Genomic DNA, 26901 nt, shown 5'->3' with positions numbered 1-26901 from the left:
GCTCTCACATCCATACATGACTACTGGAGAAGCCATAGCTTTGAGTAGACAGAACTTTGTTGGCAAAGTAATGTCTCTGCTTTTTAATATGCTGTTTAGGTTGGTCATAGCTTTTCTTCCAAGGAGCAGCGTCTTTTAATTTCTGGCTGAAGTCATCATCTGCAGGGATTCTGGAGCCAAGAAAAATAAGTCTGTCACTGTTTCCAGTTTCCCATCTATCTGACATGAAGTGATGGGACCAGATGCCATGATCTTAGGTTTTTGAATGATGAGTTTTAAGTCAGGTTTTTCGCTCTCCTCTTTCACTTTCATTAAGAAACTCTTCAGTTCTTCTTCACTTTCTCCCATAAGGGTGGTATCATCTGTGTATCTGAGGTTATTGATGTTTCTCCCAGCAATCTTGAATCCAGCTTATGCTTCATCCAGCCCAGCATTTTGCATGATATACCCTGCATAGAAGTTAAATAAGCAGGGTGACAATATACAGCCTTGCCATACTCCTTTCCCAATTTGGAAGCAGTCTGTTGTTCCATGTCCAGTTTTAACTGTTGATTCCTGACCTGCATACAGGTTTCTCAGGAGGCAGGTAATGTGTTCTGGTATTCCCATCTTTTGAAGAATTTTCCACAGTTGGTTGTGATCCACACAGTCACAGGCTTTGGCATAATCAATAAAGCAGAAGTAGATATTTTTGTGGAATTCTCTTAATTTTTCTGTGATCCAACAGATGTTGGCAATTTGATCTCTGGTTCCTCTGCCTTTTCTAAAACCAGCTTGAACATCTGGAAGTTCATGGTTCACGTATTGCTGAAACCTGGCTTGGAGAATTTTGAGCGTTACTTTGCTAGCGTGTGAGGTGAGTGCAACTGTGCAGTAGTTTAAACATTCTTTGGCATTGCCTTTCTTTGGGATTGGAATGAAAGCCGACCTTTCTCAGTCCTGTGGCCACTGCTGAGTTTTCCAAATTTGCCGGCATATTGAGTGCAGCACTTTCACAGCATCATCTCTGAGGATCTGAAATAGCTCAGCTGGAATTCCATCACCTCTACCAGCTTTGTTTCTCGTGATGCTTCCTAAGGCCCACTTGACTTTGCATTCCAGGATGTCTGTCTCTAGGTGAGTGATCACAACATCATGGCTATCTGAGTCATGAAGCTCTTTTTTGTACAGTTCTTCTGTGTATTCTTGCCACCTCTTCTTAATGTCTTCTGCTTCTGTGAGGTCCATACCATTTCTGTCCTTTATTGTGCGCATCTTTGCATGAAATGTTCCACTGGTATCTCTAATTTTCTTGAAGAGATCTCTAGTCTTTCCTATTCTATTGTTTTTCTCTGTTTCTCTGCATTGATTGCTGAGGGAGGCTTACTTATCTCTCCTTGCTATTTTTGGAACTCTGCATTCAGATGCTTATATCTTTTCTTTTCTCCCTTGCCTTTTGCTTCTCTTCTTTTCTCAGCCAATTATTACAGAAAGCATTTTGTTCTTAGCAGAGATTTTTACATTCTTAGTAGAAATGTTACCCTCCTCCCCCAAATAATGAGAGAACTGAAAGATTTCCTTAAAGTGGACCAGAGATAGCCCAGGTTAGTCTGAAGAATTGGTCTGCTAAGTACGCATCAGCAGTATCAATATCATTCAAACATGGAAATCTTGAGCCTGTAGTTTGAAACCTCAGCCTAAACAATGCAGTGAATGACTGCGTGAAGCCTACACATTCTGAGCAGCGATGCCCATGCTCTGAAGCGACCCGCCTTCCTGGGGTCAGGGCACTTTGTGCACTCTTTGTGCTTTGCAGCTTTGCACACTTTCATCCCATGAAAGAACATGTGCCTCCTGAAACATATTTTTTAAATTTCTTTGCATTTTTAGCAAAGTTCTAACCCGTCCAAAATGTTCAGCTCTGTTTCCTTTTCTCCTACAAAGAGGAAAACCTACGATGTTGGTAAACAGACAATTTTGCCATGATTTAGCAGCAAAAAGTGGTTAGTTGCTCTGATGTATCGGGCTGCTTGTTTTCCCAGACTGGCTTAAGCACATGTAAAGTGTGGCCATTGGCCGTATCTGGCTTGATACATGTCTGACCGTCGATGCGGATGGCTGCCTCCATTTGAGGAAAACAGCGACGGCTGCTCTGAATGCGTTCAGCTGCTGCACACAGAGCTCCGTGGCCTCTGAGAAATGAGGATTTCACTCGGTGTTTCAGTTCCTGTGCAGACCTTTGCCACCTGTCGTTGTGAGGCACCTTGAATATCCTCCTGTCTTAGGCACCCCAGGTGCAGCCTGCAGGTGTGTGACCTCAGCTCTCAGTCAGGCCTGGTGGCCCACTGGGGAGCGGTAGGCGGGATGCCCCCACACTTGGCTGGCCCTCCAGATGCCACGTGGCTGGTGCAGGAGCGCCTTCCCAGGGAGGCCCTGCGATAGTGCCACGTGAAGCTTGGGGCCTGGCTCTGGCTCTTGGAGATATTTCCCCCATCTTACACCTTTAGAAGAGTTACTTTGCTGCGTAAACCATCTGTATTCAGTGCTCTTCTTTGTAAACAGGAACAAAGATTTGCTGATTCCTATGTAGACTGAGAACACCATGAAAGAGAGTAAGATATTGTTCCCATCAACGGTGAACTCAGGGTCAGGAAAGAGGACTCCAACTACATCCGCACCCACACATCACATCTCTCGTCTGTCTGTCTGTCTGTCTCTATATATATACACACATGTATATATTTATATAGACATATGGCAATGGCAGCCACTCCAGTACTCTTGCCTGGAAAATCCCATGAGTGGAGGAGCCTGGTGGGCCGCAGTCCATGGGGTGGCTAAGAGTAGGACACGACTGAGCGACTTCACTTTCACTTTTCACTTTCATGCATTGGAGAAGGAAATGGCAGCCCACTCCAGTGTTCTTGCCTGGAGAGTCCCGGGGACGGGGGAGCCTGGTGGGCTGCTGTCTATGGGGTCACAGAGAGTTGAGCACGACTGAAGTGACAGCAGCAGCTGTATGTTTGTTCCAAAGCTCCCCTGGTCCATCTGGTGCTGGTGGTTTACAGAACACACGTTGCAAAATGCACTCTGATGTTCCATGCAGAAGCCGCTCGATACATACATGCTGTTTCACGGATAAAAAGTACTGTTCTTTGTTGTGGGTTGTAAATAAGAGAGCAGACCCTCTCCAGTGACCTTCCACGACCAGCGCTGGGGCTGCTGATACTCAGAGGTGTGTCCCACGTGCCGTTAGCTACATGAGCTGGAAACACACATTCATCCTTTCAACAAACGTCTGTGCCCTTAATGTGTCGACCGCTGCTGTGCGAGCTGGAAGTGCAGCAGTGAGTAAATAGAGAAGCCCTGTTCTCGTGGCATTTACCTTGAGGGAGGGGCACGACGGTCCGCAGAGAAATGGGATAAAGGCATGTGTGTCAGATGATGAAGCCGTGCGGAGACACAGCCGACGGAGAGCTAGTGCGCGGGGTCTGCAGCCCGAAGCAGGGCCAGAGGTGCCCCCCCGCTTCATGAGGCCCGCGCCACACATCCGCACTCACAGACTCAGAAACCCCGTTCTAAGGCCTTAATGATGGGCCCCTCCCTGTGCTCCAAGAGGCAGTCAAGTAGCAGAATCAGAATTTAATCTTGTGAGTCTAACAAGAAATTGAGCATTTAAAAATACAGAATGAAAGGGATACAAGATGAATTTGTTAAGAAGGAGAAGGAGGAGACATAATACGTGTTAATACTTATATTCATAACTGCACCTTAAAATGAGCCCAGGTTTTACACTTAAGATCCCCTGGGAGCCCACGTTTTGCTGTCAGGAGTGAACACTCCGCAGGTGTTATCTGGGCTCACAGGAGGGCCTGTGTCACTTCTCTGACCAGAGGGCAACACAGACCCTCTGTGCTTGTAAAACATCTGGTATTCAGCTCAGAGGGCGGAAAGGCACCCGAGGCGGGCAGCAAGCGTTCTGGCTGCACTTGGTCCAAGTGCCTGGGCCCAGGCAGCCGTTTAGCATTTGCTCACTTAGGAGAGTGGGAAAGTAGCATTTAGTGCAGTTCAAAAAGTCGCAACAATCCTCCACTTGGTGAGTCCAAAGAAAACAGCGATCGCGAGCAGCGCTGGGGGCAGGAGGAGGGGGACGGACGCGCTCTGAGCTTCCGCGCCCCCACCTCCTCGCCAGCAGGTCCAGGCGGCCAAGCCTCTGGCTGTCGTCTCAGCCGGGGTCGGACCTGTTTCTCTCTGCGAATCTCTTGAAACAACTGCCGTCTACCAGGAAGGGTGTCCAGAGATGTGGCCGCTGGAGGGGGAGGGCGAGCTGTATAGATTTACGGCCTTTGGGGTGTGTTTCTGTTCCCCAAATTGGAAACACATGGGGGACTCCGCTGCAGCCCACCACCTGGCCCCAAGCAGGCCGCCCACCACAGGGCCTGGCCCTGGACCGCCCTGTGTCTCTGCGGGCCTGGCCGCCTCTCCCAGACCCGCACACCTGAGCTGCTACCCACCAGGATGGCTTACCTGAGGCTGCCTGAGATGTGGCTTTAGCTTTGGGCTTCAGCTTTTATTCCCAAGTGTATTTGTTTAACACTTACTGGATCTTTCCCCTTGGGCTTTATGAAAAGAACGTCTTTGAATTGAAAACAGGAGAAAGAAGGAAAATGATGATTTTTTGCACAGAAAACTGAGGTCACGCAATGCCTTCAAAAGTGAGCCTTCCAGGTCTCTGCACCGAGCAACCTGTCGTCCACATGTGGCAGAACGCCTGCCCAGTGCCGCTGCGGTCCCACCGCCTGAGGAGGTAAACGCCTGGCTTCTGTGAGTCAGCGCCGTCCCTCTGGGGTGCAGGGGCGGGTCAGAGCCCTCAGCGCATCTGTTGTCTGGTGTCCTGTAGTCCAGCAGTGCACAAGGGTGCCAGCCCTGGTGCCCACGGGCTGGGCGTCCTGGTGAAAGTGTGCGACCCTGGAGCCTCCAGCACTCCTGGAGCGTCAGCAAGTTACGGGCAAGAACAGACCTGTTCTGTCTCCTGCGGACCGTGCCACACTGAGCTGAGGATTCGAACCCTGGTAGACCCTCCAGGAATGTTTCCGAATGATTGAATCAATGCCTTTACTCAGTTTAATGACCAAGAATGGAAATTTTAGGCTTTCAATTCTTTCCAAATCAAAACCACTTGTATAGGTGATATTGAAAACTCTCTACTAAAATAAATAGGGGATGACCCACAGAGATGTTATGGGGAGGGAGGTGGGAGGGGGGTTCATGTTTGGGAACACATGTAAGAATTAAAGATTTTAAAATTAAAAAAAAATAATAAATAAAAAATAAATTAAAAAAAAATTTAAAAAAATAAAATAAATAGCTATTAATATTTCAGTTCAGTTCAGTTGCTCAGTCGTGTCCGACTCTTTGCAAACCCATGAATCACAGCACGCCAGGCCTCCCTGTCCACCACCAACTCCTGGAGTTCACTCAGACTCACGTCCATTGAGTCAGTGATGCCATCCAGCCATCTCATCCTCTGTCGTCCCCTTCTCCTCCTGCCCCCAATCCCTCCCAGCATCAGAGTCTTTTCCAATGAGTCAACTCTTCACATGAGGTGGCCAAAGTACTGGAGTTTCAGCTTCAGCACATTCCTTCCAAAGAAATCGCAGGGCTGATCTCCTTTAGAATGGACTGGTTGGATGTCCTTGCAACCAGAGGATTATAATGGCGATCATAGAAAAAAATGCTCACAAAGTCCAAATTACTCAAAATAGAAAGTAATATTCAAAGAGAAAATGTCTCTTTGATTGGGCCTACCAGCAAGGTAGTATTGGGGTACTGTGCCCCCAATTTTTATATGTTTTATACATATATTACATATACAACCCACGGTTTCCCGCATTAACAGTAAGTCAATGCCCAGCATCTAAGACATGGCACATGCTGGAGGGTCATCCCATGGATCTCACATGGATTTTTGACTCACTGCTAAACAGGTGTTTATCAGTGGGAAGGACAGGTGCCCCGGGGTGGTTCCTTCCACTGTCCACCCTGGCTTCGTACATTGGCCGAGGGGACCCAGGTGTTCCGAAACCACCCATCACCGTCCCCCTGGCTGAAAGAATTGAGAACACGCGCTTTCAGCCTCTGAACAGTGAGCACTGCGCGCGTTGGTCGGAGCGAGTCTGGGCGGCATCTTGTGGGGGCGGAGCTCCAGGCAGCGGAGGCGGGGCTGAGGGCGGGGCTGAGAGCGGGTCTCCGCGCGGTTCTGCTCGCGGCAGGGCTCTGGGACCAGCTGCAGCTAAGTAGCTTATGACCCGGAACTTCAGCCTCTGTGCCCTTCAGTGAGAAAGAAGATGAAGTTAGATTTCCTAGGACCATTCACAGTCTGTCCAAATTAAGTGGTCCTACTTTCGTGACTCACCAGTCATCCAAGTAAATGCATTTTTCACTTCTCAACTAAATCACCTTCTGTTGTATAGGCAGAGCTGTCAACCCACACAGGAGCTGAGCTGGAGGCTCTAGTGTGATGAACACATTTGCTGTGATGGAATAGAAATCTGAGCCTGTCGCTGCCAGCCTGTGGTGGCAGGGATCTGGAGCGTGGTCTGCGATCAGTGGGGACACCGGGTCCGCTGGGGGGCCCTCGGGTCCCTGTCCTGCGGGCTCAGGGCCTGAGGCTGGCCGGGCTGCGGTCAGGCGGGCCGCGGCTGCGGAGGCGCTGGGCGACGCCTTTGACTCGGGAGCGCCCCCGTCAGGGTCCCACGGCCCAGCACCTCTGCGAGTCCCCGTTGCGCGAGAGTTTAACGAACGGCGAGATCGCCTAATGAGTCAGACCTGACGGCAAATTGCCCCGGACTGGCACCCAAGCCCATGCTGGCTTCAGGAGAACTGGTCTCTGTCATTCTGGTGAAAAGTTAACCCTATCTTTGCAAACAAAAAATTGGGGGGCTTCTTTTCCTCTAAGATTCAGATTTCCTGTTGCCTTTCTACAAATCAGCTTTGTTTTATGAGACAGACTTTCCAGTTTAGCAATGTGTAAATGTGAAAGTAGTGGCTGTAGCAGTGGTAATAGGCGGAAAAGTAGGTTAAGAAATCCAATTTTTAAATTGTTCTCACAACAGAACAACAACCAGATACCCGTAGAATATGGTGTCGGACAAAAAAGGGCCCCATTTCAAGGAACAGAAGTAATAAAACACCGACCCCCCACCTCACCCACCTTCTAAAAGCTAACCCTTTCAGTATAACACCAGGATAGGCTAAATCGCTTCTCATGCCCAAGTGTAAACCATCCCGAGTGCACGTGGCCTGGTGGGAAGGAGGGGCCGTGTGTCTGGCACCTTATATGTCCCTGTTTAATGCCAGGCAAGCATTCTGTTCCTGATACGAGACATCTGTTGGACATATCAGGCACGCAGAGCGGGGCGCTGAGGGCTATGGGAAGGTCTCTCATTGGCACCAGCATGTAAGGATAAACGCTTAGCCACCCAAAATCAAAATTCAAAAAGAAAGTTGAGTTTTTCATCAAGAAGATATTGTTAGCTTCTATTTGTCTCACTTGCTCATTTCCTTTCTTCCTTTGGTACCAAATAAAGGCAAAATTCCACCGCCAGCTTTGCGTGGCAGGCCACTGGCCACTGTTGGCATCTGGCCAAATTACTCATGCACCACTGGTACTCAGATTTTTCATCTCCCCCATGTGGCTTAGCAAGTGAGAAAAAGCACGGAGATATAAGCAGCCTGCTCTGTGCCTGCAGGGAGGCTGGAGAGGGGCCAGCCCCGCCCCCACCCCGATACAGCATCGCTGGGCTTGACCTCTTGTAATTCAGGCTCTTCAGATTCCCTCTGCTTTTGGACACATGCAATCAATATGGCACATGCTGATTAGGCAAGGGTGATTAAATCTGGGGTTTGGCTTTAGACTGGCCTTGGGTGGTGATCCAAGGGCGCACAACAGCGGGGCTAACTTCTAATCAAAGGCAGGTGCCGCCTCTGTCTTCAAGAGCCCTCACCTCAGGTCAGAGCGCCTTGCTCTCTGGGAGGTGGAGTCCAGTTCGGGGTGCAGTTGGCGGTGGGGCAGGCGTCGCAGATGCACACTTGGGTTTCTGCTTTCCTACTCGTGATCACACGAGATCAAAGCAAAAGATGATGCTCCCTAAGGCCCGATTCTCTGCGCACATTTGCTTATCCGGGTGGCCTGGAGGGTTGTGTGCAGTTTTGTTCCCAGGGTGAGCGCGTCCTCTGACCTCACTGAGTGAGACGACCCCTTCGGCTTACCTGGTGCCTCTCGAGCTGAGGGCTCACGTGGGTTTTGCCTTGGCTTTGGGACCTCCCCCTTGCCTATCTGCCCTGCCTGCAGGGAGATGTCAGATCCTGTCTGCCTGTTTATAGGCTCCAATTAGCGAGTGCTGATCACTTGGGGCTATTTTTGGACACACCTTTCTCAGAAGGAAATCTGGTTTGAAAACTGCCGCGTTTGAAATGTCAGAATCTGCCAGCTTTCCTCCTTCCTTCCCATGCGCTCTGAGCAGGCCTCGACAGTCCTGTGTCCCTGACGCGGGATACAGCTGAACTTGCAGGAGGAAGCCGCCGAGTTGAGAGCCAGTCACTGCAGACACCACCCCTGTCCTGAGTGACGGGTCAGTTAGGAAACAGCACACGTCCCCAAGAAGGGTCAGCAGGGAGCGGAAGCCAGAGGCGGAGGGGCATGTGAAGAGCAAGTCAGAGGAGCTTTCTTCACTCTGTGTGGAAATGCATGGAAAGTGGGCGTGAGCTCCGAGCCCCTGTGGGCACGGCCTGACCTGCCGGCCAGGAGGTTCACCCCCGTGAGCTCTGGACTGAATAGACCCCAGGCACCCTGGGAATGACTGTGACTTTAGGTGGGGAGCATCCTGAGTTGCAGAATCCACACCCTCGGTAGAGCACTTCCTTATGTTTTTATACAATATTTAAAACTATAAGGTGAGAGAGGTTTTGTGAAAATTTCACTCAAGCAATCCATGCAAGTCCTCATACTTTACCAAGGGAGAGAGCCTCCCCACAGGTGTGCACTCCGACCCTGTTGAGCTGGTGATCAGAGAGGAGGAGGGAGCCCTGCCACCACCAGACCGCACGGGCGGGCCTTGTCCTCCAGGCCCCGGAGCTGGACGCACATGTGCGTGTCCTCACTGAAGGAAAGGGCAGCTGTGCCATGCTGGGTCCCTTCTCACTTATCCCGAAGCGGGTGCCAGCCACCGAGGGCCAGGCCCCAGGTGCAGAGGGCCATCCCCGGGGGCCAAGGAGGAGGGGCAGCAGTCAGCTGCGTGAGCCAGTGGGCCTGGAACCCCAGCTTCCTCATCTGTGAGGCGGGGAGGCTGCCCCTCATGTGGCCACGGGTCTACTGTGCGGATGCAGGTTGGCCGCATGGACGGGGGTCGGTGGTGCGGACGGGGGTCTGCCGTGTGGACACGGGCGGCCACGCAGACAGGGGTCGGCCTGTGGACGCGGGTCTGATGTGTGGACATTGGACGCAGGTCGGCCTGTGGACGCGGGTCTGATGTGTGGACATTGGACGCAGGTCGGCCTGTGGACGCGGGTCTGATGTGTGGACATTGGACGCAGGTCGGCCTGTGGACGCGGGTCTGATGTGTGGACATTGGACGCAGGTCGGCCTGTGGACGCGGGTCTGATGTGTGGACATTGGACGCAGGTCAGCCTGTGGACGCGGGTCTGATGTGTGGAGGATAACGGTGGTGACTTTTTCTCTTTTCCAGCTATACTCACAGGATGGTCCTCTCACTCAGGCCAAGAACTGCATAAAGAAATTTTAAGGTATACTCAGCATCTAAACTACCACTTATATTTGTTATTTAAGTTGATCTATTTTGGATCTGAAATTAGATCAGTATAAAAGCTGCCTCTTTTAGAGGGGGTGGTGCTTTATCCTCTAGTAGCTATGGGGGCAGACGACAGCCCCGGAGGGCTTGCCGTGACCCTGGGCCCCGTGGGGAGAAGTCTCCATTGGAGGCTTGGCCGCGGTGCACCCCATCTCGGGGGCTGACAAGGGCCATGTGTCTGGGTCCCCACACAGCCTCGAGGGGAGAGGAGTTTCACATCTGATGTGTGATTTCCAAGCCCCCGAAGCCGAAGCAAAGAGAAAGAAAGCGTGCTACTGTTTGGGGCGGCTGGAGGGGGCACATTTCTGGATCGAGGGGCTGCTCTAGAGCCATTTGAGGGTTGTCAGCCCGGGAAGGCCACGGGGTCCGGAAGCACCAGCTGGATGGGCTTTCTGGAGAGAACGCTTCTCTCCCCCGCGCCAAGCACAGAGGGTGGGGAGTGCCGGTCACCCACCAGCAGCCACCCCTGTTTCTCGTCTCTGCCCCTGGCTCTGTGCTTGGCTCTCCCAGGCCCTCTGATGACTCTTGCCCAGCCTGCTGCCCCACACTGGGCTCCTGTGGATTCTGTCCTCGGCGTTTGCAGGAAGGACACGTGAGCAGTTTCTAGAGGCGCTTCAGTGCGTCTCTCAGCTTCAGGGCTGCGCTGAGCTGTCTGGGGTGAAGGGCAGCCAGACGCTGCTTGAGCAGGTGCCAAGCTCTGATCCCTCAACTGTCCTGGGCCTTAAGCAGCACCTTTGAGGACAGAAGCCCTAAGAGCTCCAGGAAAATCTGAAAATCTTCCCGTCTGTTCCTTTTAAACCAGGGTTTTCTGAGTCAGTGGGGCTGGGGGAGGCCTGTGGCCCGGACCCAGAGTCCGTGTGCTGTGGGTGGTCTTTTGCTGGGAGTGTCTGGTGCCTGTCACCTCAGATTGGGAAGGCAGGGCCAGTTTATTTCAGAAATATGTGGAGACTTACGTGAAGGATCCCTAGAGTAGGAAACGGCAACCCACCCCAGTATTTCTGCCTGGAGAATCTCATGGACAGAGGAGCCTGGCAGGCCACAGTCCATGGGGTCACAAAAAGTCGGGCACGACTGAGCGACTAACACACACGGGTAGTGCCCTTGTCTCCAGCCTCTGAATTTCCCATGGCCCCCATTTGTGTATTATATCCACTGTTTCCCCTAAATCTCAGAAAGAGCCTGAGGAAGAGTTCCAAGTGGGGTGTTGAGAGCAGCGAGCAGACGAGACCAGGAGCGGCAGTGAAGTGACGGCTCAGCCTGGAGAGGCGCACGCCCTGCAGAAGCAGCCTTGCTTTCTTCCTGCCTGGTGTTTGCAGGCTGACCGTGGGGCCTCCTGTTCCCTGAGCCTGTCAGCCTGGCCCCTTGCTCCTGGTACAAGACTGGAAACCGTGTGAACTGAGTCTGCATCCAAGGGAGGTGCCGACCACCTATGCTGCTTGTCTGCAGAGCTCCGGACCTCCCAGGGCTGCACTGCTAACTAGACCCCATGAAGGTGAATGTGAAAACCAGCCTCTGGGTCCCAATTCTGGCTTAAGGCCTGGGGTCTGCTCCTTATGCCCCACGGCTATCGTGAGCAGCTGGATGGAGGGGCACTCTTGGAGTGCCAGGCCGACTGGCAGAGACTCCTGCCAGGCCTCCATCAACTTCTCCTATTCTCTCTTGCAACACACAACTCAAGTCTCCGGATGTTCCAAGTTTCATGGTTTATGGATCCAGGGCCCAGAAGCCAGAAATCTTGTTTCCCACACCCTTGGACTGACTCCCACTGAACCTGGAGCTCTAACTATGTCAGGTCAGAGGCAGCGATTCTGTGGCTCAGAATTGGCGGTGTCTTTGGCTCGCCATCCTTGCCAGCTCCACCCTGATGTTGTTTTAGGAGGTCCCATGAGCACACTGTTGTACTGGTAAGTTTTTATCTCTCATGACTGAAAAGGCAAACCATATCTGTTTGTTTTTATTCAATTTTCCAAGTTTTATATAGAGTTCCTATAAATAAAATATTGTGCCTTGAGAATGTGAGGGCATGGAAACAAATGCAGCTTAACCAGCAGCACTGCCTAATATTCAGGCCTCCTGGCTGATGTCTTAGGAATCCTGAATTTTGTATTAGAAAATGATTCTCAGGCTCCAAAATGCTATTAAACTGAAATTTTCATTTTTAAAAAAATTTATTCATGAAGTGTTAAAAATATCCGTGTGTGAAATCTTGCTCCATGCCATCATCAGAGAGAGCCGGGCCTGCGAGGGCTGATACTGTGAGCATAGCTCAGTACCTTCTCATGGCCCTGGCAGTGTGTGTTCAGGTTTTGATTCAGCTGTTTGATGAAAGTGAGCTTGAAAGCTAATGTTTATCACCAATGACATGTATCAGTGATGGTGAGCTGATGAGGTGTATATACAAGCTCTTTATGTTTAGAACATTTATTAGCTAATGACCAACGATGGTTTTAATGGGGCGTTTCATTCTCTGCTAGAGCAGCCCCAGGGTAGCCATATACATATAAACAATTGACCTTGAACTGTGTGGGTCCACTTACACTTGGATCTTTCCCAAAAGTAACACTATAGGACCACACAGTCCATGGGTGGCTGGTCCCCTGATGCGGAGGAACGACGGATACGGAGACCACCTATAAATTACACTCAGGTTAACCCCGTCTTGTTCAAGGGTCAGCTGTATAGATTTTCCACGCACTTTGATGTTCAGCCCCGTTACGTTTTCACAGAGACGTTTTAAGTCCCTACCTATGTATCTACTGGAAAATAGTTTTCAAAAATAGACATAGGTGAGATTTTTTGGCTGCCCAAATAAAGTAGTCTAACTGATATATTATTGAAGATCTCTCTTTTTTTAAAGAAGGGAAAAGGTCAAGAATGGGTAAATACATTAAAGAAAAACATATGCCTCTTTAAAATAAAAGTTCAGGTGGATAATTGGGGTCATGTAAGAAATCATGTCATTACTTGAATATGGACACAGATCTTTGAAGCTGAACATACTCAAATGAAATCATATGAATAAAATTTAGCAAAAGTGTTTTTGTTTGTTTTTAGCCAGAAATGGTCTTAACAGATTTTCTACAGATATATAACATGGAAAGAGCATCAGGCAAAGAAGCATTCAGACTAACTCAGAGATGAAACAGTTATGGGAAGTATAGTTAGAAGTCAGTTAATTAAACAGTAGTTAACGAGGTGGTGTATCGGCTAGCTTTTGGCTGTGTAATAAAATCTCGGTAGTTAAAACAATGGCTGTCTGTTTAGTTCGTGGCTCTGTGGGTTTGCTGACGTTCTTATGGATTGAAGTACTTTGGCTGATCTGAAGGGCCCTCTCACCTTTTGTGCACAACTGGCAGGGCTAAGTGATTTTCAGCTAAGATTCTTAAACTGTTCTCCATCTGATTTTTCACTTTTCAGGATAGCTTAGCCTCATTAAGCATGACAGTCTCGCAATTTTGTTAAGTGTAAATGGGTCAAATATTCCAATTAAAATGCAGAGATTATCTAAATAGACTAAACAGAAAATAAGACGTATGCTGCCCACAAGAGACTTTACGTAGAGAAGCTAGGTTGAAAGTGAAAGGGTAGGAGAAGACCGATGTGCCACGAGTGCAAGCAGGCTGCCGTGCCGCCTTAACACCAACACTAGGCATAGGCCAGTCAGAACCTGCCACCAAAGGTACCGGCACGCTCTACAGATACAGAACTGCCAGTTTTTCAGGAAGACACAGTAAGCATTGATGTGGATGCATCTAAATATAAACCTCAAGTCATTTCCTTTTATAAGAAAACCGAGAATGAAAAAAAGATAGGCAAATCCAAAATTATAGTTGAAGACGTTTAACATCCCATTCTTGGTAATTAATAGAATTACTAAGAAAAACGAGCATACGGACATTTGAAACAATTATCAACTAACTTGCCTCATTTTACTTTTACAGAACATGCCAAACAACGGCTAGAGCACGCGTGTGCTGTCCGTGTGCCGCTGCAGCTCTCCGGGTAGACCACGTGCTGGGCCGTAAAATAAGTGTCAGTCACTTTTGAGAGCTTGAAGCCTTGCAGTTTCTGTTCTCTGATCAGAACAGAATCAAAGGAAAGAGCAACTACGATAAAAGCTAGAAAAGCCCCCAAGTACTTGGAATTTAAACAGCACACTCGTAAATAACATCGATAAAGGATGAGAGCACTAGAAAAATCAGAAAATACTTGAGCTTTATGAAAATAAACACAGTAATAATAACAGCATTTAGAGGGAAATCGAAGTTTTAATGCCAATATTAGAAAAGACCAATTGTTGAAACTTGTTCTGTGTGTCTGCATAAGAAACTAGAAAAAGTGATGTAAATTAAATTGTACAGTGAAACCAAATAAACAGGTGACGTAAGTAAAACAGAGGAAAGCAAACAATAAAGACACAAGCATTTTAAGGGAGCTCTTTGGAAAGAATAGTAAACTGATTAATCTCTAGTGAGATGAGTGAACACACAAGTTTTCTACGTAATCTTAGAAAGATTATAAGAAAGTATTACAAGCAAAGTTATTCTAATAAATTTGATAACACAGATGAAATGAACAGTTTTTGACAAAGACAGTTTACCAAAATTGACACAAAAATAAATTGAAAATCTGAATAGCCATGTATCTAAAGAAAAATTTGAGCATTTGTATTGAAGTTTATCAGACAACCTTAGTACAAAGACAGTGCTGAGCCCAGATGGTGAATTCTGGAATAACAGGAGAAGTAACGGAAATATACACAAACTTTTACAGAAAGTAGGGGAAACAGGAATATGCCAAACACTTGTGTGTGTGGTTTTGAATCGACACCACCCTGACACCAAATCATGATAAAGACATAAACACACACATGTATATACATATGTGTGCAAGTACATATAAACACAAACATTCCTCACGAACAAACCATGAAAGTATTCAACAAAATATCGGAAATAAAAAGATGATAGAACATTACCAAGTGAGATATATCCCAGGAATGCAAGATTGATTGAACACTTGAAAAACCATTAATTCGTCTACATATTAACAAAATGAAGAGAAAAATCATGTCATTTCAAGAAATGCAGAAAAATATTTGACAACATTATAAACATTTACGATAGATAGCAAATTCAAGCAAAGAATAAAAAGAAAGTCCCTCAAACTGATAACGGGGCATCTATGAAAACCTGCAGATAGGTCAGTGAACGTGGAATGTTGAAGGCTTGCCCCCAGATTAGGAGTGGGGAAGGAAGGCCTTTCTGACCCCGTCAGTTCAGCTCTGCACAGGGGTACCTGGCCAGTGCGTTCAAGCCAGAAACGAGAGAGCCACACAGATTGGAAAGGAGAAAACAAAACCTTTAAATTTGTGTGTGGCACAATTGTTTATGCAGAAAATTCTAAGGAATTTACAAATAGCTACTGGAAATAATAAGTGAATTTAGCCTGGCCATGAGACACAAACAACTATAAAAATCAATTTTATTGCTATATACTAGCATAAATCAAGTGAAAAGTGAAACAAAAATTTATTTAAACAGAATAAAAAAGGAATATAAAATATTCAAGAGCATATTTCATAAAAAAGGGCAAGAATTGTGACTTGAAATTAAGGCGGACCTAAGGGAGGCCTTGCGTGCTGCGATTCACGGGGTCGCAGAGTCGGACACGACTGAGCAACTGAGCTGAGCTCAGGGTCGGACACGACTGAGCGACTGAGCTGAGCTCAGGGTCGGACACGACTGAGCGACTGAGCTGAGCTCAGGGTCGGACACGACTGAGCGACTGAGCTGAGCTCAGGGTCGGACACGACTGAGCGACTGAGCTGAGCTGAACTGAAGTAAACAGAGAGAACCGCTTTCACTAATGCTAAGAATTCAAATACCCACAAATTAATCCAATACAGCATCAACCAAAACACTGGTTTTCTAAAAATGTACAATAATTTTAACATTTATATGGGAGTGTTAGGGACCTGGAACAGCCCAAATACTTTTGATAAGAAAGAACAAAGAATTCCTAATTCCAAGTCTCACCCTGAAGACAGTTGGCACATACCCAGAGGCATTTTCATCAGCGCAGCAAGCAGTTCAGAATAGACACTTGTGTAGACTGTAAATTCATTTTTGACAAAAATTCTAAAGAAATTAAATGAAAAATAGTGTTTTGTTTTTTTTTTTAAATGATGCTGGGACAGCAGAGTAAATGTGTGGAAATAACCTCGTGCGCACATTGTGGTTTACACACCAAATAGGGAGTGTGACTCCACTTTGCTAATATTAAACCCCAACCCAGTGTGTGGGGATTGGGAAGCCACTGAATGTCTCGACCACTTTGCAGAAGTTTGGCGACTTCTGACACGGTGAAGACGCACGCTGCTGCATGCTTCACTGATACCCCTCTGGTGTTCACCTGAAAGTAGGAAAAAATCTGCACAAAAGGCTTGTTCAAAGGTGTCCACACTGGCTTTGCTGTGAGCAATTGAAATCCCCATCAGCAGGAAAATAGATTTTAACATTTCCATACAACTGGGCTTCCTGGTGGCTCAGATGGTAAAGAGTTCAGTTCAGTCGCTCAGTCCTGTCTGACTCTTTGCGACGCTATGGACTGCATCACACCAGGCTTCCCTGTCCATCACCAACTCCCAGAGCTTGCTCAAACTCATGTCCATCGAGGTGCTGATGCCATCCAACCATCTCATCCTCTGTCGTCCCCATCTCCTCCTGCCCCCAATCTTTCCCAGAAGCAGGGTGTTTTCCAATGAGTCCATTCTTTGCATGAGGTGGCCAAAGTATTGGAGTTTCAGCTTTAGCATCAGTCCTTCCAATGAATATTCAGGACTGATCTCCTTTAGGATGGACTGGTTGGATCTCCTTGCAGTCCAAGGGACTTTCAAGAGTCTTCTCCAACATCACACTTCCAAAGCATCAACTTTTCGGAGCTCAGCTTTCTTTATGGTCCAACTTACATCCATACATGACTACTGGAAAAACCATAGCTTTGACTAGATGGACCTTTGTTGGCAAAGTAATGTCTCTGCTTTTTAATGTGCTATCTAGGTTGATCATAGCCTTTCTTCCAAGGAGCAAGTGTCTTTTAATTTAATGGCTGCAGGCACCATCTGCAGTGATTTTGGAGCCCCCCAAAATAAAGTCTCTCACTGTTTCCACATCTATTTGCCATGAAGTGATGGGACTGGATGCCAAGATCTTTGTTTACTGAAAGTTGAGCTTTAAGCCAACTTTTTGACTCTCCTCTTTCGCTTTCATCAAGAGGGTCTTCAGTTCTTCGCTTTCTGCCATCAAGGTGGTGTCGTCTGAATGTCTGAGGTGATTGATATTTCTCCAGGCAAGCTTAATTCCAGCTTGTGCTTCATCCAGCCTGGCATTTCGCATGGTGTACTGTGCATATAAGTTAAATAAGCAGGGAGACAGTATACAGCCTTGACATACTCCATTCCTAATTTGGAACCAGTCTGTTGTTCCATGTCTAGTTCTAACTGTTGCTTCCTGACCTGCATACAAGATTTCTCAGGAGGCAGGTCAGGTGGTCTGGTATTCCCATCTCTTGAAGAATTTTCCATAGTTTCTTGTGATTCACACAGTCAAAGGCTTTGGCATAGTCAATAAAGCAGAAACAGATGTTTTTCTGGAACTCTCTTGCTTTTTCCATGATCCAGCAGATGTTGGCAATTTGATCTCTGGTTCCTCTGCCTTTTCTAAATCCAGCTTGAACATCTGGAAGTTCACAATTCACGTACTGTTGAAGCCTACCTTGGAGAATTTTGAGCATTACTTTGCTAGTGTGTGAGATGAGTGCAATTGTGCGGTAGTTTGAGCATTCTTTGGCATTGCCTTTCTTTGGGATTGGAATGAAAACTGACCTTTTCTAGTCCTGTGACCACTGTTGAGTTTTCCAAATTTGCTGGCATATTGAGTGCAGCACTTTCACAGCATCATCTTTTCGCCATGGGGCATCTGTTTTTGGTGGACTCCAGCATTCTCCTGTCGATGGCTGTCCAGCAGTGAGCTGTGATTTTGGATTCTCGCAGGAGGAGATGAGCCCACGTCCTTCTACTCTGCATCTTGATGATGTCCAGATGATAAAGAATCCACCTGCATTATGGGAAAGCTGGATTCGATCCCTGGGCTGGGAAGACCCCCTGGAGGAGGGCATGGCAACTGACTCCAGTATCCTTGCCTGGAGAATCCACATGGACAGAGGAGCCTGGCGGGCCACAGTCCATGGGGTCACGCAGATTCAGACACAAGTAAGTAACTAAGCACAGCAACGCATCCCACCGTAGGATGGACATTGCTCAGCAATGAAGAGGCAGGGACTGATGCACACACAGCACATGTGGGTGCGGGAGGCTCTGCGGAGGAGGGGACGCAGGCGCAGGGTGTGGGGACGGCCTGACTCCCTCCCTGGCTCTCCTGTCAACAGAAGCCAGAACTGTGGTGTCTGTAGAGGCCTGTGCCGTCTCTGGGCTGAGCATGGCGGGGCTCTGGGGATGACGGAGCCCTTCCTGCATCCTGACCGGTGTGGTGGCCTCCAGAGACGCCCGCGTCCTAGTCCTCAGACCTGTGGAACTCCTTTATGTGAAAGAGGGACTTTTGCTGATGCAATTAGGATAAGGACCTTGAGATGGGGAAATCGTCCTGGATGATTTGAAACAGGGAGGCGTAGGAGGTGGGAAGACAGCTGGGAAGGGATGTGAGCGGGGGACTAGGGGGAGCAAAGGTTGAGGACACAGCGTCCTGAGGACAACGTCCAGGGGCCGAACAAGGCCGGGACCCAGCTTCTGCCCTGGAGCTTCAGAGGGAGGGCTCCGGCAGCACCCTGACCGTGGCCGCCTAACAGCGAGGAAATAGACGCGCTGCTTTAACACTGCCCTCCATCCTGGCGTGTAGTCGTTCGTTCTGCGGCCCCTGGAAATACAGCTAGCATGCTGGTGGAAAATTCTGCAGGAGATGGGAACCCCAGACCTGACCTGCCTCCTGAGAAATCTGTGTGCAGGTCAGGAAGCAACAGCAGACTGGTTCCAGATTAGAAAAGGACCACATCAAGGCTGTATATTGTCACCCTGCTTATTTAACTTTATGCAGAGTACATCATGAGAAACGCTGGGCTGGAAGAAGCGCAAGCTGGAATCAAGATTGTCAAGAGAAATATCAATAACCTCAAATATGCAGATGACACCACCCTTAAGGCAGAAAGCGAAGAGCCTCTTGATGAAAACTGAAAGAGGAGAGTGAAAAAGCTGGCTTAAAACTCAACATTCAAAAAACTAAGATCATGGCATCCAGTTCCATCACTTCATGGCAAATAGATGGGGAAACAACAGAAACAGTGAGAGACTTTATTTTCTTGGGCTCCAAAATCACTGCAGGTGGTGACTGCAGCCATGAAATTAAAAGACACTTGCTCTTGGAAGAAAAGGATATTAAAAAGCAGAGATATTATTTTGCCAACAAAGGTCTGTCTAGTCAAAGTTGTCGTTTCTCTAGTGGTCACGTATGGACGTGAGAGCTGGACTATAAAGAAAGCTGAGCACCGAAGAACTGATGCTTTTGAACTGTGCTGTTGGAGAAGGCTCTTGAGAGTCCCTTGGACTGCAAGGAGATACCGACAGTCCATCCTAAAGGAAATGAGTCCTGAATATTCACTGGGAGGACTGATGCTGAAGCTGAAGCTCCAATACTTTGATCACCTGATGGGAAGAACTGGCTCTTTAGAAAAGATTCTGATGCTGGGAAAGGTTGAAGGCAGGAGGAGAAGGGGACAACAGAGGATGAGATGGTTGAATGGCATCACTGACTCAATGCACATGAGTTTGAGCATGCTCTGGGAGTTGGTGGTGGACAGGGAGGCCTGGTGTGCGGCCGTCCATGGAGCCACAAAGAGTCGGGCACGACTGAGCGACTGAACTGAGCTGATGCTAGTTTTACGACTATAGGCATTTCTCGAAATGTCAGTTCAGTTCAGTCGCTCCGCTGTGTCCGACTCCTTGCGACTCCATGAATCGCAGCACGCCAGGCCTCCCTGTCCATCACCAACTCCTGGAGTTCACTCAGACTCACGTCCATCGAGTCAGTGATGCCATCCAGCCATCTCATCCTCTGTCGTCCCCTTCTCCTCCTGCCCCCAATCGCTCCCAGCATCAGAGTCTTTCCAATGAGTCAACTCTTTGCATGAGGTGGCCAAAGTACTAGAGTTTCAGCTTCAGCACATTCCTTCCAAAGAACACCCAGGGCCGATCTCCTTTAGGATGGACTGGTTGGATCTCCTTGCAGTCCAAGGGACTCTCAAGAGTCTTCTCCAACACCACAGTTCAAAAACATCAATTCTTCGGCACTCAGTATCATTCTATATATATGCATTAATACATGATATTTGCTTTTCTCTTTCTGACTGACTTCACTCTGTATTACAGGCTCTAGATTCATCCACTTCACTAGAGATGGCTCAAATGTATTCCTTTTTATGACTAAACAGAGATTTTTCCAAAGAAGACATACAGATGGTCAACAAACCCATGAAAAGATGCTCAGCATCGCTCATTATTAGAAAAATGCAAATCAAAGCTATAACGAGGGATTACCTCACATCGATCAGAAGGTCATCATCAAAAAATCTACAAACAGTAAATGCTGGAAAGAGCGAGGACAAAAGAGAACCCTCCTACACTGTTGGGAAAGTAGATTGACACAGCCCCTGCGGAGAACAGTGTGGAGACTCCTTTAAAAGCTAGGACTAAAACTACCATATGGCCCAGCAATCCCACGATTGCGCATATACCCTGAGGAAACCATACTCAAAACAGACGCAGGTACCCCAGTGCTCACAGGAGCACCGTCGACAGCAGCCAGGACGCGCAGGCGGTCTAGATGTCCACTGCTGCATGAGTGGGCACAGGAGCTGTGGCCGAATGCACACGAACATTACACGTGGCATTCTTGTGTGGTTCTTATCCTCAGTGGTTCTCAACCTGTCGCATCTCAGTTCCTTTAATCACAGCAGCAGAGTCGGGCCAGCGCCGCCTGCACGTTTACAGTGACCTTTCCAGACTCTTCCCCCGTGCCCCTTGACCCGCCTCCCACCACTGGGCGCCCCGGGCCTCCCGCTGCCGGCCAGTCTGCTCACGCGAGTCCGGCCAGCGCCCCGGGTGCACCGCGCCTGCCTCGGCTGACCAGCGCAGGGGGCCTGGAGGCCAGGGGCTTGATTTCCTTCAGGGAAAGGGACCGCAGGGCGAGGCTGGACAGGAGACTCGGGAGGAAGGAGGCTGCGCCGGAGCGGGGTGATCTCAGGACGAGTCCGGGAGGACAGCCAGTGGGCGCGGGCCGCCGCCCCGGACAGCAGGCAGGGACCGCGGGGGAGCGCGGCCGCCAGCGGATGACCCTGCAGACGCAGGGTTGAAGGCGGCAGCCCGTCAAGCTCCGCGGGCGCCTTTCAGGCTGCGGCGCGCCCTGAGGTGGGAGTGAGAGGTGAGCACTGGGCCACGCGCCGTGGAGCGCGTGCACGGGCGCGGCCGGACGTGCAGAGCGGGGCGCTGGGCGCAGGGCCGGGTGCGGCGGCCCTGCCTGACACCGGGGCGCCTCTCCTGGGTCGGCCCTCAGGCTGCCGGCCTGTGGGGCCCTTTCTCTCTCATTCACAATTTACAGCGTGTCCCTGTCTGCAGTTCCAAATGCAGAAAAGGTTTAAAATAGTCTCCGAACAGTGCAAACCAGAAAGGACTGTAAAAGGTTAGAAATAACTTTGAACATGTTTTAAAATGTGATGGCTTTGCACACACCGTCTGCAGCCTTGTGCACTTGAGGCTGAGGGTCTCGGGCTCACCTGGACTCTGCACCAGGCGGGCACACTGCAGCCACCGCCTCCGGAGGCCCTCCGGGGGCACACAGCTCGCTGCTTGATGTTGTAGGATGTTCTCGCTGACTGAGGTTCCAGAACCTCTCCTGTCTTTTCGTGCACGTACTATTTTATATAAAATTAGGCATTTTCTTATTTTTTTTTTCCTTTGAAGCAGATTAAGCACCTGCATCTTTCCCTTTGGCGGCAACTCCCTGCAGGAGCTGGTCGGGGATGTTGTGGAGGGGAGCTGCCGGGCAGGTCCCAGAGGGCACGGGACGGCGGGACAAGTCTGGACTTGGCTGCCTGAAGGGGCCCGCCTGTACTGGGGGCGTCCTGCTCTCACGCTGCCTCCTAGCTTGCGTCTTTCCTTCTTTAGAAGGGGAGCTACTCGGGGAGGCAGTGTTCACCGGCAGGGAAGCCTGGGGGGCAGGGGCCCGTCTCCCTCCTGAGGAGGAAGGTAGGCAGTGGGAGCTGGCTGAGCCAGTCCTGGGGGGTCCCAGAGGGGCGCACCATGCCCAGAGCTCAGGGACCCCCACTGCCATCTCCAGAGGGCTGCACGGAAGCTGGGACGCTGCAGGGGGGACGTGACACAGAAGCGCATGTTCCTTGCTCAGCACTCCTCTCCTGACCGTGAAAGGGCCCCGGTGATCACCAGGCTCCCCGGGGAACTTACTAGCAGGAGAGACGGAGAACAAATTGCCAGCAAGCCAGTGCACACGTGAAGAGTGCGAGCAGAAGCGAGCGTAGTTAGTGGCGTCCTCGGGGGTTAGAGAAGCTGTGAGACGAGAAACGGCATCGTCGGGCAGAGACACTCAGAGACGAGAAAAGGCGTCATCGGGCAGAGTAAAGGCGTCATCAGGCAGAGATACTCAGAGGACAGCAGTGAACACTGAGGCATCAGAAACACGTGAACGTGAAAGCCACTCAGACAAGAGTGTCCGACTCTGTCACCCATGCAGTCCATGGAATCCTGCAGGCCGGAATACTGGAGTGAGTGGCCTACGCGTTCTCCAGCGGATCTTTCCAACCCAGGAATCGAACTGGGGCCTCCTGCGTTGCAGGCAGATTCTTTACCAGCTGAACTATCAGGGAAGCCCAAATTAAAACAGTGAAAGAGTTGGAAACTACTGTCAAGGAAATCTTTTGGAAATGAGTGCTGAAAGGGGCAGGCAGGGCGCTGGGGAAGCGAAGCTTGGACAGCTGGTCCCCAGCCTTTGTCCTAACCCAGGGTCAGAGGCATCTGAGGGAAGGCAACCCCTGAAATAACCAAGAACAAACCTCCAGAGCCAGATAACACCGCTTTCCAAACTGAAAGGAAACATCCACAGCCCAGTACAAGGGATGAAGTTCAAGTCAAAGCAAAGCACGATGTCAGGACACTTCAGGGCAGAAGGAAGCTGAGCCCCTGAGACAGAACACGAGGGCCAGCCATTTGCACGCAGCACGGAGATCAGGGGCAGCCCACGTTCTTGTGAACCTGGGGTACCAAATCTGGCCAAACTATCACCCAGAATTTAAGGAGGAATGTAGAGGTCTTCAGACATGAAAGGCATCTGCCTCCTGATTGCCCTCCTGGGGAAGCCCTGGGGCGTGTGCTTTGCTGAGGCCCAAGAGAGGAGGCAGGGAAACAGGAGCCGAGGAGGAGCCTCCCGGGGCGGAGGGTGGCTGGCCCTGAGCAGCTCGTGCAGCTGGTTTAAAGGACGCCCCGTGGAGACAGCTTCGTCCCAAAGAAGACGGGCCTGGGAGAAAACCGGGTGACGTGTCTGAAAGCCTGGAGAGGAGATTTGGCATAGTGCTACTTGAGTAACAGCCAGAGAGAACGCGAGGCAGTCCCAGCCCCAGAGGCGGGGGCATCTACTGTAAAACACACACTCACAGTTCATTAAGGGCCTTTGCCAATTACGTTTATAAAGACAAAACTGAATGCTGGTATTGATCTGAACCGAATTTTAAGATCACTGTTGAAGGAGACGGGCAGCTCACGCAGAGCCTGCAGGGGCGGGCAGGGCCAGTCCTGATGGTGCAGGGTGGGGACACAACGGAGCAGGCCGCTCTGAAGCCTGAGCATGTGACAGAGAAGGGAGGGCGCTGTATGAAAGCATCGAGGCTGCCTTTGATAAAAGTAGAGGGAAAAGCTGAGGATGCTGCTGCTGCTGCTGAGTCGCTTCAGGCGTGTCCGACTCTGTGCGACCCCATAGATGGCAGCCCACCAGGCTCCCCCGTCCCTGGGATTCTCCAGGCAAGAACACTGGAGTGGGTTGCCATTTCCTTCTCCAATGCATGAAAGTGAAAACTGAAAGTGAAATAGCTCAGTCGTGTCTGACTCCTAGCGACCCCATGGACTGCAGCCCACCAGGCTCCCCCGTCCATGGGATTTTCCAGGCAAGAGTACTGGAGTGGGATGCCATCGCCTTCTCTGAAAAGCTGAGGATAAGGGAGGGCAAAACACACTTGTTCATGGGAAAGTTGTTAGAACTTGTAAACAAGGGTTGTTTCACCAGGGACTTGGCCATCTTGTGCTTAAGAGCACTAGCCAAGCCTTCAGCAATATGCCCGGGGCCATTTTAATGCAAAAATCACTGCAAACACACATGAGAATTTAAAACTGTGGCGCTAAATACGCTGCCGTGGCACGCCTGTTCACCGTTTACAGGTGAGACCTGAGACAGGAAGGCGGAGGGCAGCCTTGGGCGACTCAAAATTTATTTCATCATTCCGATTATGTCTGCAAATAGCCCAGAAAGCAAGTGCGGCAAGTATTGACTTTGTAACAAATTCTAGCAAGGAAGTGAATTTGCCTTGTTTGTTTTGAAACTAGGAGTGTGAGTCCTCCTATTTTTTTCAAAATTGCTTTGACTATTTGGGGACTCCATGGCACCCCACTCCAGCACTCTTGCCTGGAGAGTCCCGGGGACGGAAGAGCCTGGTGGGCTGCAGTCCATGGGGTCGCACAGAGTTGGACACGACTGAGCGACTTCACTTTCACTTTTCACTTTCATGCATTGGAGAAGGAAATGGCAACCCACTCCAGTGTTCTTGCCTGGAGAATCCCAGGGACAGGGGAGTCTGATGGGCTGCCGTCTATGGGGTCGCACAGAGTCGGACACGACTGAAGCGACTTAGCAGCAGCAGCAGCATATTTCCATATGAATTTGAGAATCAGCTTTTCCTGTCAAAAAGAAAAGAAAAGGCCATTAAATTTGGGCTGAGATTGTCTTCAGTGTGAAGACCATTTGGGGGAGTATTGCCGTATTAACAACATTACATTTTCCAGTTTATAATTAGGGATGTCTTTCTGTTTGTTTAGGTCTTTGACTATTTCAACACTGTCTTGTGGTTTCAGTGTATAAAGCTGTTACTTTCTTGGGTAAACTTCTTTCTAGATATTTCACTATTTTGAATGCTATTGTAAATTTAGCTTTAATTTCCTTTCAGATTATTTACTGCTACTGTATGGAAACACAACTGGATATTTTTGTGGTTGATGACCTCATACCCTGCAGCTTTGCCTTATCAATGCTAACAGTATATTCTGGCCACGGATGAATTCCGTAGCTTCTCTACGTATGGAATCGTGTCATCTGCAAATAGAGCTGCCTTCGCCTCAGTTTGAACACTTGCTCCGCTTTCTTTCGCAACTGCGCCGGCTGGGGCCTGCAGCGCTGCATGGCACCGGGCACCTTGTCTTGTTCTTGATCTTGTCGGGGGAGGGCAATTTCAGTCTTTCATTATTAAGTGTGGTCTTAGCTGTAGTTTTCCCAGTTGTCCTGTGTCATGCTAAAAACGTTCTCTTGTACTCCTAGTTTGCTGAGTTTGTTTCTTAAATCAGCAAAATGTGTTGAATTTTGTCAGATGTTTTCTTTGCATCTATTTATATGATCACGTGCGCTTGTTCTTCATTCTGTTAATACGGTGCGTTGCGTTACCTGATTTCCCTATATCGAAGCTGGAATCAAGATTGCCAGGAGAAATACCAACAACCTCAGATATGCAGATGACGCCACCGCTATGGCAGAAAGTGAAGAGGAGCTAAAGAGCCTCTTCATGAAAGTGAGAGAGGAGAGTGAGAAAGTTGGCTTAAAGCTCAACATTCAGAAAACTAAGATCATGGCATCTGGTCCCATCACTTCATGGGAAATAGGTGGGGAAACAGTGAGAGACTTTATTTTTTGGGTTCCAAAATCACTGCAGATGGTGATTGCAGCCATGAAATTAAGATGCTTACTCCTTGGAAGGAAAGTTATGACCAACCTAGATAGCATATTCAAAAGCAGAGACATTACTTTGTCAACAAAGGTCCATCTAGTCAAGGCTATGGTTTTTCCAGTAGTCATGAATGGATGTGAGAGTTGGACTGTGAAGAAAGCCGTGCACCAAAGAATCGATGCTTTTGAACTGTGGTGTTGGAGAAGAATCTCAAGAGTCCCTTGGACTGCAAGGAGATCCAACCAGTCCATCCTAAAGGAGATCAGTCCTGGGTGTTCATTGAAGGACTGATGCTGAAGCTGAAACTCCAGTACTTTGGCCACCTGATGCGAAGAGCTGACTCATTTGAAAAGACCCTAATTCTGGGAGGGATTGGGGGCAGGAGGAGAAGGGGACGACCGAGGATGAGATGGCTGGATGGCATCATGGACTCAATGGACGTGAGTCTGAGTGAACTCTGGGAGATGGTGATGGACAGGGAGGCCTGGCGTGCTGCAGTTCATGGGGTCGCGAAGAGTCGGACACGACTGAGCGACTGAACTGAACTGCACTCCACCTGCATTCCCAGGATGAATCCTACTGTCTTTTAATGTTCTCTTGGATTCAGCATGCCAGAAGGGGATATTAATCTATAAAAATGTTCATACCAGTATTGTGGTGTCATGTAACTCATATTGAGTCTTATTTGATGAGTCCTGGTCAAGACCCAAAGCTAAAGCTATCTGGATAATGTTGGTTGTACCTTTGCTAGTTGGATGCTTCACAGAGTGGAAGTAAAGAGTTTTGAGATCAGCACATGGAAACTCTTTCTGTTTCTGGGCATTTCAGTTCCATACTAAATTAGTTATTATACCTGGTCAGCAAGTCTGTAATGCTACAATGAATCCATATTGGATTTATCTGTGCTCATCCTGCTACGTCACTTCAGTTGTGTCTGACTCTGTGATGCTATGGATTGTAGCCCGCCAGGCTTCTGTGTCCGTGGGATTCT

Source organism: Capricornis sumatraensis, chromosome 6, assembly GCF_032405125.1.
Source record: "Capricornis sumatraensis isolate serow.1 chromosome 6, serow.2, whole genome shotgun sequence".
Classification (NCBI taxonomy): Eukaryota; Metazoa; Chordata; class Mammalia; order Artiodactyla; family Bovidae; genus Capricornis; species Capricornis sumatraensis.
This window is presented reverse-complemented; position numbering follows the sequence as displayed.